The sequence below is a fragment of the Colobus angolensis genome, unplaced genomic scaffold, assembly GCF_000951035.1.
Source record: "Colobus angolensis palliatus isolate OR3802 unplaced genomic scaffold, Cang.pa_1.0 Scaffold109, whole genome shotgun sequence".
In the NCBI taxonomy this organism is placed as follows: Eukaryota; Metazoa; Chordata; class Mammalia; order Primates; family Cercopithecidae; genus Colobus; species Colobus angolensis.
In genome coordinates, this window is record NW_012111919.1 from 7,239,870 (window position 1) to 7,254,132 (window position 14,263).

At 49.2% G+C, this 14,263-nt stretch overlaps 1 long non-coding RNA gene across 1 annotated transcript in view; it reads left to right on the top strand.

The window, feature by feature from the left end:
* The window catches only part of LOC105518180, a 74,938-nt gene extending 66,406 nt beyond the window's left edge, over nucleotides 1–8,532 (top strand). Inside the window, exon 3 of the long non-coding RNA XR_001002786.1 lies at nucleotides 7,564–8,532. This is a non-coding gene — a long non-coding RNA (uncharacterized LOC105518180). The remainder of the gene's footprint in view (nucleotides 1–7,563) is intronic.
* Nucleotides 8,533–14,263: the final 5,731 nt, after the last annotated feature.

Here is a 14,263-nt window from a genome sequence, read left to right on the forward strand (position 1 = left end):
GAGAACTGGCTAGTCATAGGCAGAAAATTAAAACTGGCCCAGCCGGGGGTAAAGAGAAAAAACCTCAAAAAAAAAAAAAAAAAAAAAAAAAAAAAGACAACGCAGGAGTCTGTCACCTCAGTGACGTTTCTAGAGGTTGGTGGGGGGTCTAACTCCCATCAGAATAGCCCATACAAAATGAAGACTAGGTTGAGCACCTTTTACTCTCATCACTAAGAAAGAGGCACTAGTGGCCAGGTGCAGTGGTTCCCGTCCATAATCCTAGCACTTTGGGAGGCCGAGGTGTGTGGATTACCTGGGGTCAGGAGTTTGAGACCAGTCTGACCAACATAGTAAAACCCTGTCTCTACTAGAAATACAAAAAAAATGTAGTCGGGCATGATGGTACATGCCTGTAATCCCAGCTACTCGCGAGGCTGAGGCAGGGAGAATTGCTTTGACCCAGAAGGCAGAGGTTGCAGCCAAGATCATGCCACAGCACTCCCGCCTGGGCGACAGAGCAAAACTCCGTCTCCAAATAAATAAATAAATAAAGAGGCACAAGCGGCCGGGCGCGGTGGCTCAAGCCTGTAATCCCAGCACTTTGGGAGGCCGAGACGGGCGGATCACGAGGTCAGGAGATCGAGACCATCCTGGCTAACACGGTGAAACCCCGTCTCTACTAAAAAATACAAAAAACTAGCCGGGCGAGGTGGCGGGCGCCTGTAGTCCCAGCTACTCCGGAGGCTGAGGCAGGAGAATGGCGTAAAACCCGGGAGGCGGAGCTTGCAGTGAGCTGAGATCCGGCCACTGCACTCCAGCCCGGGCGACAGAGCGAGACTCAGTCTCAAAAAAAAAAAAAAGAGGCACAAGCTTTGCTGGCCTTTTTAGACTTTTTTTTTCCCTTTCCTGAGACAAGGTCTCCCTCTGTCACCCAGTCTGCAGGGCCGTGGTGTGATCTCAGCTCACTGTAGCCTCAACCTCTCAGGCTCAGGCAATTCTCCCACCTCACCTCCCAAATAGCTGGAACCACAGGCAGGTGCCACCATGTCTGGCTAATTTTTGTATTTTTTGTAGAGACAGGGTTTCACCATGTTGCCCAGACTGATCTCGAACTGGGCTCAAGCAATCCTCCTGTCTTGGCCTGCCAAAGAGGTAGGATTACTGGCATGAGTCATGGAGTCCCGCCCTATTTATTTATTTATTTATTTTTCAATTCTCTTGCCCAGACTGGAGTGAAGTGGCACCATCTCAGCTCACTGCAACCCTCACCTCCCAGGCTCAAGCAATTCTTCTGCCTCAGCCTCCCAATTAGCTGGCATTACAGGCACGTGCCACTACCACTCAGCTAATTTTTGTATTTTTAGTAGAGATGGGGTTTCCCTTTGTTGACCAGGCTGGTCTTGAACTCCTGACCTGAAATGATCCACTGCCTTGGCCTCCCAAAGTTTCGGGATTGCAGGTGTGAGCCACCGCACCCAGCCCGGCCTTTTAGACTGTCCAGGTAACATACCACAGTTTGGTGTGCGTCTCCAATCCCTTTATCAGGTGACTTGAAAGGCTTCCCAGTTTTCAGCAGGGGCCAGGTTGCAGCATGTGTGATTTGGCCACTTAACCTTAACAACCCAGTGGATCTAAATGGTGCTTGAGTTATCAGTGGCAAACTGGGTTGCAGCATGTAGCTTGTGGCAAGCCTGATTAAGAGAATCACTGTGGAGACCTTTATTGTTTTGCATCAATCCCTGACCTCTTCAGTAAGTGGCTGTTCCCTTTGTAAGAGATACTCTTGGCCTGCTACTGAGCCTTAGAAAAGACAGAATGTTGCCCATGGAACATTGGTCACAGTGAGATCTTGAGTTATCCGTCGTGAATTTGGTAATGTCTGAGCCACAGTGCCATAAAGTTGGGTGTGGTTAGCAGCTTACTAGAAAGCAGTGAGAACAGGTTCAAGCAGGTCCTGGAGGCACAATAAAAGAGAATTTGTTCACACATCTAGTACGCCAGCTCCTGCCACATTGCTGTCCCTTCCTCAGCCCACATCTGTGGTCTCATGTGGAGCACCTTACCAGCCGTATCTACTAACAACCCCATTCAGGTTAGTTCTAAAGGACATGAGGGAAAGGACATCCTCTCAGTAGGCAGAACATACAGCATATCTCACTGTCCATTTTGTCTTGAAGAATTGATAACTTGAGGTAAGAGTTTACAATGAGTGTCTGGCAGTGTCTGGTGTTTTGGTTGTATAACAAGGCACTTGGAACAAGACTGCAGAATAGTTTTAGGGAAGAAGTACTTTTAATGATCTGTTGGTCAGAAATGATGTTGTCGTTTTGGAGCAAGATATTTGGGGAAGAAGAAAGTGAAATGAATCAGGCACAGTGGCTCACACCTGCAATCCCAGCACTTTGGGAGGCTGAGGTGGGCAGACGACCTGAGGTCAGGAGGTACAGACCAGCCTGGCCAACATGGTGAAACCCCATCGCTACTAAAAATGCAAAAATTAGCCAGATGTGATGGCTTTCACCTATAATCCCAGCTACTTGGAGGTTGAGGCAGGAGAATCACTTGAACCCGAGATGTGGAGGTTGCAGTGAGCCAAGATCATTCTACTGCACTCCAGCCTGGGCAACAGAGTGACTCTGTCTCCAAAAACAAAAAGAAAAGAAAAGAAAAGAAAAGAAAAATGAAATGACCCAGTAGAATGAACCCAGTTAATCAGATGAAGAGATGGTTACCTACTCTGCCATTCAACTTCCTTCCCAAACTACCCTAATGTTTGTCCAATGGGATGAAGCAAAATAAAAGCTCTGCATTAACACAACTACAGGGAAACTCCTGCTACCGAGTCCATTTTACCTGTGTTTCCTTTCTTGGTATGCTAAATACTTTTATATTTCTACTTTAAAAAGAAAAGAATTGTAGGCTGGGGGCGGTGGCTCACACCTGTAATCCCAGCACTTTGGGAGGCCAAGGCGGTTGGATCACCTGAGGTCAGGAATTCAAGATCAGCCTGACCAACATGGTGAAACCCTGTCTCTTCTAAAAATACAAAAATTAGCTGGGTGTGGTGGCGTGCACATGTAATCCCAGCTATTTGAGAGGCTGAGGCAGAAGAATCCCTTGAATCTGGGGATGGAGGTTGCAATGAGCCAAGACCATGCCACTGCACTCCAGCCTGGGCAACAGAGCAAGACTCCATCTCCAAAAAAAAAAAAAAAAAGACTACATTCCTTTGCTTCTTCTACTTTTTGAAGAGTTTACATCATAAGGCAAGTAAGGAATTCCTCATATGATTTGCTTTGAGTTGAATTACACTCATATCTCAAGATCGCTTTCTGTAATTATTGCTTCTCTACAGAGAGAGAAACAGGAAATAGAGGAAATAGAGTTGAATATTTGAAAGGCAGGACATCCTCAGGGGGTAGGCCTCAGTAAAGTCAGCAATGGACAGATGTGACTATGCTCTTGGGGATATATCATGCTAAGCAGTTTCACAAGAAATGGATGTTTCCAGAGTGCCCGCTTACAGTTAGAAATGTAAGTACTTGGGAGGCCGAGACGGGCGGATCACGAGGTCAGGAGATCGAGACCATCCTGGCTAACACGGTGAAACCCCGTCTCTACTAAAAAAAAAAATACAAAAAGCTAGCCGGGCGAGGTGGCGGGCGCCTGTGGTCCCAGCTACTCGGGAGGCTGAGGCAGGAGAATGGCGTAAACCTGGGAGGCGGAGTTTACAGTGAGCTGAGATCCGGCCACTGCACTCCAGCCTGGGTGACAGAGCGAGACTCTGTCTCAAAAAAAAAAAAAAAAAAAAAAAGAAATGTAAGTACATAGAGGACTGAAATGTTCAAATTGGCTGATTTGCCAGCCTCACAGATAAGCTAAAATATAACCAGAAGATCGTGGTGAACCAGGGAAAAGAACAAAGGGAATCAGCTGGTTTATCTAAAGGTATTAAGCTTGATCGTCAGATGCATCCATCTTCCCTATGCAATCATCCATCTTCCCTATGGGAATATACCTGCCAATGGACCTGAAATATCTGGGTCTGCTGGTCAGCGATGCCCATCCCCCAGAGAAGCATTTGCTTCAGGTCCACTGCCAAAGTCAGGCTCCCTGAGCACGCCTTTCCCAGGCTTCTATCTGATCGTCTGCATTATTTTCATACACATCTGCTTTTAGGGTGAGTACAGGTCCGGCACAGTGGCTCAAACCTACAATCCTTGCACTTTGGGAGGCCAAGGCAGGAGGATCACTTAAGCCCAGGAGTTCAAGACCAGCCTGGGCAGCATAGTGAGACCCCATGTCTACAAAATAAAAAAGATTAGCTGGGAGTGGTGGCATGTGCCTGTAGTCCCGGCTACTCGGGAGGCTGAGGCAGAAGAATCACTTGAATCTGGGAGGTGGAAGTTGCTGTGAGACAAGATTGTGCCACTGGACAAGCCTGGGTGACAGAGCAACAATCTGTCTCAAAAAAACACAACAACAACAAAACAAAAAAGAGGGAGTACAACATAGTAGATGAGGGCAGAGTCTGAGATATGTTAATACCGTCCTCTGAAAGTGTGACAACACCCACACACTCTGTCCCTGGTATTCCCCAATGCCTGGGACTCCCATTGTGAATAGTTACCTCCCCCATTGGCTTCCCTCATTGACAGTTACTGTGTTAATTGAAGTTGTGAATTACTTTGCCCTTACACACACCCACCATTATATTCAGTTTTACTGCTAGTTCTCATCTCTTTATTACAAAACCAGCTCCTTTTCTAGAGTTTCATGTTGCACGCATTTCTGTTTCTCCTTAGCGGTGTCCCCTTACCACCACCACTAAAGGAAACTCCACATCTTTATCCTGTGACAGCCTCCTCCTTGCTCTATAATCTGGGGCTCTTACGCTGCCTGCTCTCAACTGCTCGCAGTCATGTCCACCAGTTCCCGCTACCTGTGGAACCCAGGCTTCTTCCATGAGTCTGGAGTGGAGCTCAAGAATCTGCCTTGTAGAAAGCTCCCCAGGGGCTGCTGGTGCAAGCTGAAGGGAAGCCCGCTGTGAACCACCTCCTTCAGTTCCCCAGCGAGTTTCCTAGAAGAGTGACATTGGCCAGACCCATCTGCTACCTCATCTGTTGCCACATCACAAACCTGCGGCTGAGCTACTTGCAATCTGGTGAGAAACAGAAGAGAACAGAGCTTGGAGAAAGGCAGACCAAGACGGGAATCCTGCTTGTACCATTTATTCTTGTTGTTGTTGTTGTTGAGATGAAGTCTTGCTCTGTTGCACAAGCTAGAGTGCAATGGCACAATCTTGGCTCACTGCAACCTCCGCCTCTTGGGTTCAAGTGATTCTCCTAACTCAGCCTCCCAAGGAGCTGGGATTACAGGCACCTGCCACCATGCCCAGCTAATTTTTGTATTTTTTGTAGAGATGAGGGTTCACCATCTTGGCCAGGCTGGTCTCGAACTCCTGACCTCCGGTGATCCACTCGCCTTGGCCTCCCAAGTGCTGGGATTACAGGCATGAGCCACCATGTCTGGCTGCTTCTACCATTCACTGTGTGACTCTGGGAATGGCTCTTTTAAAAATGCGTTTCCTAATTCTAATCTAGTTCCCAGGGTTGTTGTGAGGCTTAGAGGGAGAAAGATGCTTCCTTCAATGAGTATGTGTTGAGCCCCTCCTACGCACCAGGCATTGGGTACTGGGCTAGGTGTAGTGCCTAACACTGAGCAGGAGCTTGGCAAATACTCATTCCTTGCTTCTTCCCTCTCCTTCTCATCGCCCTGAAACCTGAAGGTCACCATTGGAGTTCTCCCTTCTCTTGGCTGGCCTTGTATCTCGTCCAGCTGCCTCCTGCCACGCTTAGATTCCTGAGAGGTGACACAGGGCACATTGCTGATGAATTCCTTGTCTTGATTCCTGATCAAGGCATCTCTGTCTCCAGTCTCTGGGTGGGAAACCCAGTATGCCAAGCTAGGCAATATGGAAACCAGTATGGACCCATTTCCCCCTTACCGATGCAGTTGAGAGCCAGAGCCGGCCATAAGGAGCCAGCTTGTTGTCTCCCGTCCCCTTGGCCCAATGGCGCCCTTTAAAGCCAAAGGAGCCTCCCAGGTAGAAGGCTTACATGGCCCATGTCTTGCCACCTTAAGGGCCACTTCTTAAGGGAAGGAGAAAGAGAATGCATAGGGATGCAGATGAATTTTATAAGCCCTTCCCATTCTTTCCTGGGAAACAGGAAGAGACTTGGTTCAACCTTGGTATAACCCTGCTGTGCATCTTCAATGCCCCCAATGCCAGGAACCGCCTTTCTGAAAGAGGCAGTCATGAGTCAGGGAGGAAATGTGTTTAGTCACCAGTGACCTCCTAACTCCACATCCATCAGCCCTTTCTGCTCCTTCCTCCACCTATTAGCAGCATCTCACACTCTTGATACCCCATAGCTTCCAGAAGAATCTTCCTCACTGAATAGAGGCCAAAGTCCTTAGGTACTCAAGGCCTTTTGTGACTGTGCCAAAGCCCGCCTTTCTTACTGCATCTCTCCCCGTATCCCTTCAGTTAGCATATGTTCCTCTGAAATGTGCCATTTGCTTTTCTTTATACATAGCTGTGACTTCCCAACACCTGCCTTTGCTCAAGTTACGTTCTCTCTTCATGTCTGGCTCCTTCCCTAACTCCCTCCCAGTCCACCCAGGTGAAGCCTCTCTCCTAGGCTTCTGCCAGGACTCCATTTTTCTCTCTCTCTGAGACATCTCTCTATGCTGACTTGTCTTCTCGACTGGACTGTGAGTTCTCTGGATGGCAGGGACTTTTTACTCTCTCCCCACCGTGTCTTGCATGTAGTAGGCTCTCAATAAATGCATGTGCCATAATTTAGAACATGAGTGAGTCCTAACCTACCAGACATCAGATACAGACTCAAACTTCAACTCGACTTTGTCTACCACGTGCGTGTTGGCATGTAGACGTCTGAGCTTCTCTATCATGTTCACTGAGAGTTGATGAACATCCTCTTCCTTGGGCCATCGTCATGAGACTGAAGTCAGCTGTCATCCTTGAGCCAGAAAAGTGAGGGTTGGGCTAGAGATTTGAAAGCTGAGGATTGGGGCTGAGTATCAAAGAGGAGTCCTGTGGCCAAGAAGAGTCCAGAAAAGGGAAAGTGGGCATGGCCAGGGATCCTTAACTGCAGAGCTGCCAAACCCTGGTTGAGGGTGAGGCCGCAGTGAGTCATGGTTGCGCCACTGGACTTCAACCTGGGCAACAGAGTAAAACCCTGTCTCAAAAAACTAAATATGTAAAAAGAAAAATGCCTCCAGGAAATTGTAAACCTGGCTAATAGAATAAGAATACAAAAAGAACATGTGAGATGCTGAACCCCTAAGACCTGAAAATTGGTACTGGTGTAGGAAAAGCCCCAGCTCTTCAATAGGGCCAGATGGAACCTCTCTGGGGAAGTTACCCTCGCCCACCTAAGCCAAACCCTGCCCTCCAGGCCTTGTAGAGCCACTGCCTTTTTTGGACTTTTTGAGATCACCTGTGTGACCAGCTATTCATTTCCTATCTCTTCTTTTCTCTTCCATGTCATGTAGATCAGCAGGAAGAAGAGATGGAAGCAACGCCATGGATCTTTATGTTCTTCAGAGTGTGGGTGGGCTTGGGCCTTGCAGTGAGAACAAGTATCACTCAGGATGGAGATGGGAGATAATGGGTGGGCGACAGGTGCCTCCTACTGCTGGCAGCAAGGAGAGAGTGAAGAGGCAGAATTTCCTTGGTCTAGACTAGAGTCTGGGTCATGGGCATGGCAGTGCTTGAGCTTTTGACCAGAAGCAAGTGGACATGGATTTGAGCTTCGGGTAAGAAAGGAGACTTCTCTCCAGGGACCACAGGGGCTGGCAGCTGAAGAAGGTGACTTGGCCCCTGTCTAGAGGGTGAATACAGGGTCACCCAAGGCCATGAAGTAGATGGAACTGGGAGAGCCTGCTTGGTACTTTTAAATCTCAACATGTCAACCACAAATACCTCAAACACTGCTCACACAATGGTAAAATCTAGTTGCGAAATCTGTCCTGCGGCAGCCTTCTCCATCCCTGGCGCCCAGGCCTCATCTCCTGGCAGCAGGCAGCTCTCCCCATCCCCCGTCATGTCCCTCCTACAGCCCAAGGCAACTCCCAGCAACCTTCGTGAACGAAGCACATCCTGCTGCCCGGGCTCCTGAGCTGTTTGCCGTGCTGCGGAGATGCAGCCTTCAGCCTTGGATACCCACCCACTCCTCTACTTGGGCGTTGTTTTCACAGACTGCTCTTCCTTGTAGCTTCAGAGAAGTAGGTCAAGTAGGTTAACTTGCTTTGAGGGAGAAGTGCCAGGGGTTCAAGTCACCCAGCCTGGAGGCAGGAATCCTGGGTTCTATTTCTGACTTCACAGCTAATCCTCTGTGTGACAGTCGTTAGGGGCCCATTCTCCCCTCTGGGTCTCCCTGGGTCCTTCTCTAGGTCCCACAATTTTTTTTTTTTTCTGAAACTGTATTCCCTGGACTGTCATCTTCTTCCCTCTTCCCTCCCTCTGGGAGTTGCTCTAAAGCCGTTGGCTGCTCAAGGCTGGCGCCCTGGGCAAGAGGGGCCACAGTTGTTGTAGTTGATGAGGAGGAGATAAGAGGTTTTTGTGTAGACACAGTTGAGCTGATGGGGCCGTGTGAGGCTGGAGTGTCAGGAAGCCAGACTCCTGTGACTACAGGACAGGCCCTGGTGATGTGATGACGGGGATGTGACGGGGATGCTGAAGCCCGGAATGCGAATGAGAGTTCCTGGGTTTTATGCAAGGGATGTAGATTCCCTCCCACTTCTAAGCCTCCCTTTCTGTGTCACGCAGGGAAATTCAGTCTCTGGTTCATATGGAAACTTGGGACCTCACTGTGCTGCTTGCTCTTGGCAGAGGATATCATTTGAGCTGTCACAGCAGAGGACCACATTTACCAGGGTGCACTTTGGCCAAAGAACCTTTCTAAGGTTTAGTTCCTCTGGCCTGACCAAACCAATCCCAGGAGGCCCCTGGGTTCCAGTCAAGGTCACGAGGGAGGCCCACCATGGATGAGGCCTGGGGGAGCAGGGTGGAAATTAAGTGTCCAGGTGTGGTATGGATAGCCTGCAGCCCTCTCCAATCCCTACCCTCCAAACCCAGTGATGGGGCACATGAAACAGGTGAGGCAGAGGAGCAAATGTGGGTCAAGGGCGGGAAGGGGCATGAGGCTTTAGACTGCCAGGAACTCCGAACTGTACTTGACTTACAGCACGGTTGTGATGTGCATATCAGTGTGTGCCACAAGACAGCATGGTGTGGTGGAAAGAAAATGGATTTTGGACGGAGTGTCCTGGGTTTGAATCTCTGCTTGCCCATGTACTAGAGTAGTCTAACCTCTCTGGGCCTCAGTCTCCCAGATGTCAAATGGGAATAGTAGTACTTACCTTGCACAGGTGCTGAGAGAATTCCATGAGACAGACAACCTGTGTAAAGTGCCTGGCATAGACCTCTCATATTAGGTCACTCAGTAAATGTGATATCCTTTCTACTTGCCTTCCTGTCATACCCACCACCATGTTTTGGATTTCTGCAGCTAAAGTTAAGACACTTTTAAAGATAGGAATCCCAATTCTCACTTTGCTTCCTTTTCATAGTTCATCTAAATGGCTGACTTCTGTTCAGTGCCTCTTCATGGGCGCACTATTCTGGAGAGCGGGACCCTAGAGTTCCACCTTTCAGTTTTTGTTTGTTTGTTTGTTTGTTTGTTTGTTTTTGAGACAGAGGCTCGCTCTGTCACCCAGGCTGGATTGCAATGGTGCGATCATGGTTCACTGCAACCTCCGCCTCCCAGTTTCAAGCGATTCTCCTGCCTCAGCCTCCCGAGTAGCTGGGACTATGGGCGCCTGCCACCACGTCCAGCTAATTTTTGTATTTTTAGTAGAGATGGGATTTCATCATATTAGCCAAGCTGGTCTTGAACTCCTGACCTTGTGATCCACCCACCTTGGCCTCCCAAAGTGCTGGGATTACAGGCGTGAGCCACCGTGCCTGGCCAGCCCTTCTGTTTTAGACTGTGAGCCTGAAGACTGGGCTCTTTCCCAGGCTCAGTTTCCTCATATACATAAAGCCACCATCGTCACCTTCTACAGCACTATTTCCTGCAAATATTTTGTCTAAACACCTTGACTGCACCTCAGAGAAGCTGGGTATGGGCCGGATTCCTTTGCCACTGAATACATAGAACCCAGAAAACAATGTTGGCTGCTGAGCCCCGGGGGGAGAACAGAGAATCAGAGCCTCTTTTCATGGTTCTCACAGGCCATATGACACACAGATGGGAGAAGCTGGCATCTGCAGGGCCAAAGGCCTCTGGCCAAGGCACTCATACCAAAGGGGACAGATTGGCCAAAGTGACCTTATCCCTGTCTCCTTAGGAACCACATTCTAGTGAGATCTGTTTGGTGACACAGGTTGGGAGCACGGATGTGGAGGCCTGCTCCAGGCCTGGTTCAGTCATGAGGATCCGGGAGCACCCTCCAATGACTGGTGCTAACTACAGTTGCCAGATAAAACACAGGTAGAATCTGAGTTTCAGAAAACAAACAAAAAATGTTTTTAGTATGTCTCACATACTGCCTGTGGCGTACATTAGAAATCAGTCCTTATATATTTGAAACTCAAATTACATTGGGCATCTTGTATTTTTATTTTTTTGAGACAGAGTTTCACACTGTTGCCCTGGCTAGAGTGCAGTGGCGCGATCTCGGCTCACTGCAACCTCTGCCTCCTGGGTTCAAGCGATTCTCCTGCCTCAGCCTCCTGAGTAGCTGGGATTACAGGCACCTGCCACCATGCCCGGTGAATTTTGTATTTTTAGTAGAGACGCGGTTTTGCGATGTTGGCTAAGCTCATCTGCCAACCCTAGAGCTGACAGGAAGGCTTTTTGGGTTGGGCGGTTTTACAGGGAAAATTTTCTCTAACAGCATTTTTCCTTTACTCTCACATCACAACAATCAACGCAGAAGAGTTGTGACCAAATATGTGGGGGTTTTTCCCCACACACCAAGCAGCTGGGTGTCCTCTAATGCCGTTCTGACACTGAAAGATAGTGTCAGATCCCACAGTTGAGGGCTCAGTCCCCAAGACTGTTCCCCCTAACACCAGTTATAAGTCCAGACCTGCAGAACTTCTGACCAACTGGCTTCAAGTTGGGGTTCCCGTGACCCCCTCTTCAGGTTCAATTAATTTGCTGAAGTGGTTCGGAGGGACTGAAATTTGCAAAGGTCAGAGATGGTAGAGGAAAGAGTATGGTAAGTGTGGTGTGCAAGCCCATCTGGTGGGAGCACAGTTGAGGAGGGAACGGGAGGTGGAAGCCAGGTGGGAAAGGAAGTCTGGGGCCCTGTTGGGAGGACCTTGAGTGCTGTGCTGTTATGATAGACAGTTTTCCTTCACGATTCCTGGCTCATAACTCCCATAGACCTTGTTACAGTCTTTTGTTGTGATATTGAGTGTGTTAGGCCACAGGAAACAAAATCTCTCCTTCTCCTGCCCTCCTTTCACCTGCCCCAAGGCAGGACTCTAATCTTTCCTGGCCTTTCCAATGGTCTTCTTAAGATAATTCCCAGAGAGGTTCCCACCCTATACCCCCAGGGGAAGGAATGCTGACGTTATGAAGCTTTCATAAAAACCCAAGAGGACAGGGTTCAGGGAGCTTTTGGATACCTGAACATATCGAGGTTCCTGGACTGTGGCGCCTGGGGGAGGGCCTGGAAGCCCTGTGCCCCTCCCACTACACCTGAATGGTTTTTTCTCTTTCCCTTCACGAAACTCTTCCCTGCTCCTTATATGAGCCTCTATAGTCATTATAAGATTTTATGATAATTTTGACATGTCTCCCCACTCCTAAGTACCTTCTACAGTCTCCAGCACGTCATAGGGAGTGATCGGTAAATGACTGATAGAAAGAACGAATTAAACCATCAGCCTTGTAAGTTATCTAAACAGAGATCTGTACTTCTCATGCAGAATTGACCATGTTTTTTTCTTGCCCAGTAATTTTTTTTTTTTTTTTTGAGTCGGTGTCTCGCTTTGTCACCCAGGCTGGAGTGCAGAGGCACAATCTCAGCTCACTGAAATCTCCACCTCCCAGGCTCAAGCGATTCCCCTGCCTCAGCTTCCCAAGCTGCTGGGACTACAGGCATGCACCACCATGCCCGATTAATTTTTGTATTTTTAGTAGAGATAGGGTTTCACCATGTTGGCCAGGCTGGTCTTGAACTCCTGATCACAGGTGATCCTGCCTTGACCTCCCAAAGTGCTGGGATTACAGGTGTGAGCCACCACGTCTGGCCTCAAGTAATGTTTTTATCAGTATTCATCTGGAATTCCTTGCTAGACCTTTCATTCTTTGAAGATAGACACTGCATTTCCTTCTGTACTGCAGACACCAATGTTTCATGAGTATATTTTGTGTTGAGCAGAATTGTGGGAAGGGAGTGTCTCTGGGTGATCATATCAAGCTAGAGCCAAGATTCTTCTTCCTGCTCCAGTTCAAGTCTGACTCTCAGTCAACCTCAAAGCCACCTGGCCTGGTCCTGGAACTGAAGAACAGAGACAGAGTTTATTTATGAGATGCAGTGAGTGTGTGCCCGGGGCGGGGGGGGGGGGGTCTAGACTAAATGTGTGTTCCAGGAACCATCCCAGGGTTTCCCTTGGGGCTGGCATGCTGCTAAGAGAGTCAAAGAGGTCAAGGAACAATAAGAAAACCTGGAAACAGCAAGAGAGTGGGGCACGGGCAGGAGGTGGAGGCCCAGACCAGAGAAAAATAGGAAACATAAGTTTTGAGGGCAACAGACTGAGCACTGTTTCAAGAGTCTGGCAACCTGGATTCTTTCTCTGGCTCTGTCCCTGCCTTGAGCCATGAAGGAAGGAAAAAAATATACATGAGTGTCCACTGTATCATTTCATGTAGATTTTATTCCAGTTTCCCAACAGTCCTGCAGGAAGCTGGGGCTGAGAGAGTAGATCACTGGCCTACAGAAACACAGCCCAGCATAACAACATAAATTAACCTCTCAACGTTAAACGAAGTAAAATGAAGTTAAGTTCAGTTCTTAAGTATCTTTAAGTTCCTTTCTTCTCTAACTTCTTCTAGTAGAATATTTCTACCAGTAGAAAACAAAACAAAACAAAACCCAAACAACTCTCAACCATGGGGTAAGAAGAACTAAGAAATCGATGTTGAAAGGCCAGGAGGGTCAGGAGAAGTGGCTCAGGCCTGCAATCCCAGCACTTTGGGAGGCCGAGGCGGGCAGATCACTTGAGGTCAGGAGTTCCAGACCAGCCTGACCAACATGGTGAAATCCCTTCTCTACCAAAAAATACAAAAATTAACTGGGCGTGGTGGCATGCACCTGTAGTCCCAGCTACTCTGGAGGCTGAGGTGGAAGAATCGTTTGAACCCGGGAGGCGGAGGTTGCAGGGAGCCGAGATCGCTCCACCGTACTCCACCCTGGGCGAGAGTGAGACTTTATGTCGGAAAAAAAAAGACAGGAGAACGTGTTCAGTGTAGAGAAGGCTGGATGAGAAGCCCAGGAAAGTCCTGAGCTAGCTTAGGAGAGATCTTCAGGTGTGGGGCATAGGCATGAGCCCCTGCCTCTCTGTGCCTGTTCCTCACAGGGTCACGGCAGGTGCAGAACTGGAATTCAAGTCGGCCCTGGGGCTCAGCTAGAGAGGATCCTGGCGGCAAAGCTTGCGAATTACACATATAAATCGGGGAGAGGAAAAGCAAGCGGACTTCCTGCAGCCCTTGGGGGTTGGGAGTGGAGTGCGTTTCCTGCATCCCTGACCCGGGAAGGACGCTGTTTGGTGATAGCAAGCACCTAGCCAGAGAGTGGCTGGGCACCTAGAAAGAGAGTAGCTCGTAGGGTGCAGCTGAGGGCTGGAGGGCTTCATCAGAGAATGGAGCTCAGCTAAGGTAGCCAGGAGAGGATGGAGGTTATCCCCCAATTCCCATCCTTGCACCTCCGGCTTAGCCCAGGCAACCTGGACAGAACTGGAGGAGGGGTGCACCTGCAGCTCCCAGCGCCCCGGATGACCTCGAGGACCCCAGGTTAGGGAGAGCTTCCGAGCGCTCCGACAGGAGCTGGGAGTTGGGGTGGGTAGCTCCGCAGGTGCACGCCGCAGCCCTTAGGGCGACAGCCTCGGAAAAGGCGCGTCTCAGGCTGTGGGTTTCTCGGGGGCGGGGTGCAGGGGCGGGGCGGGGCGAGGGTCTCG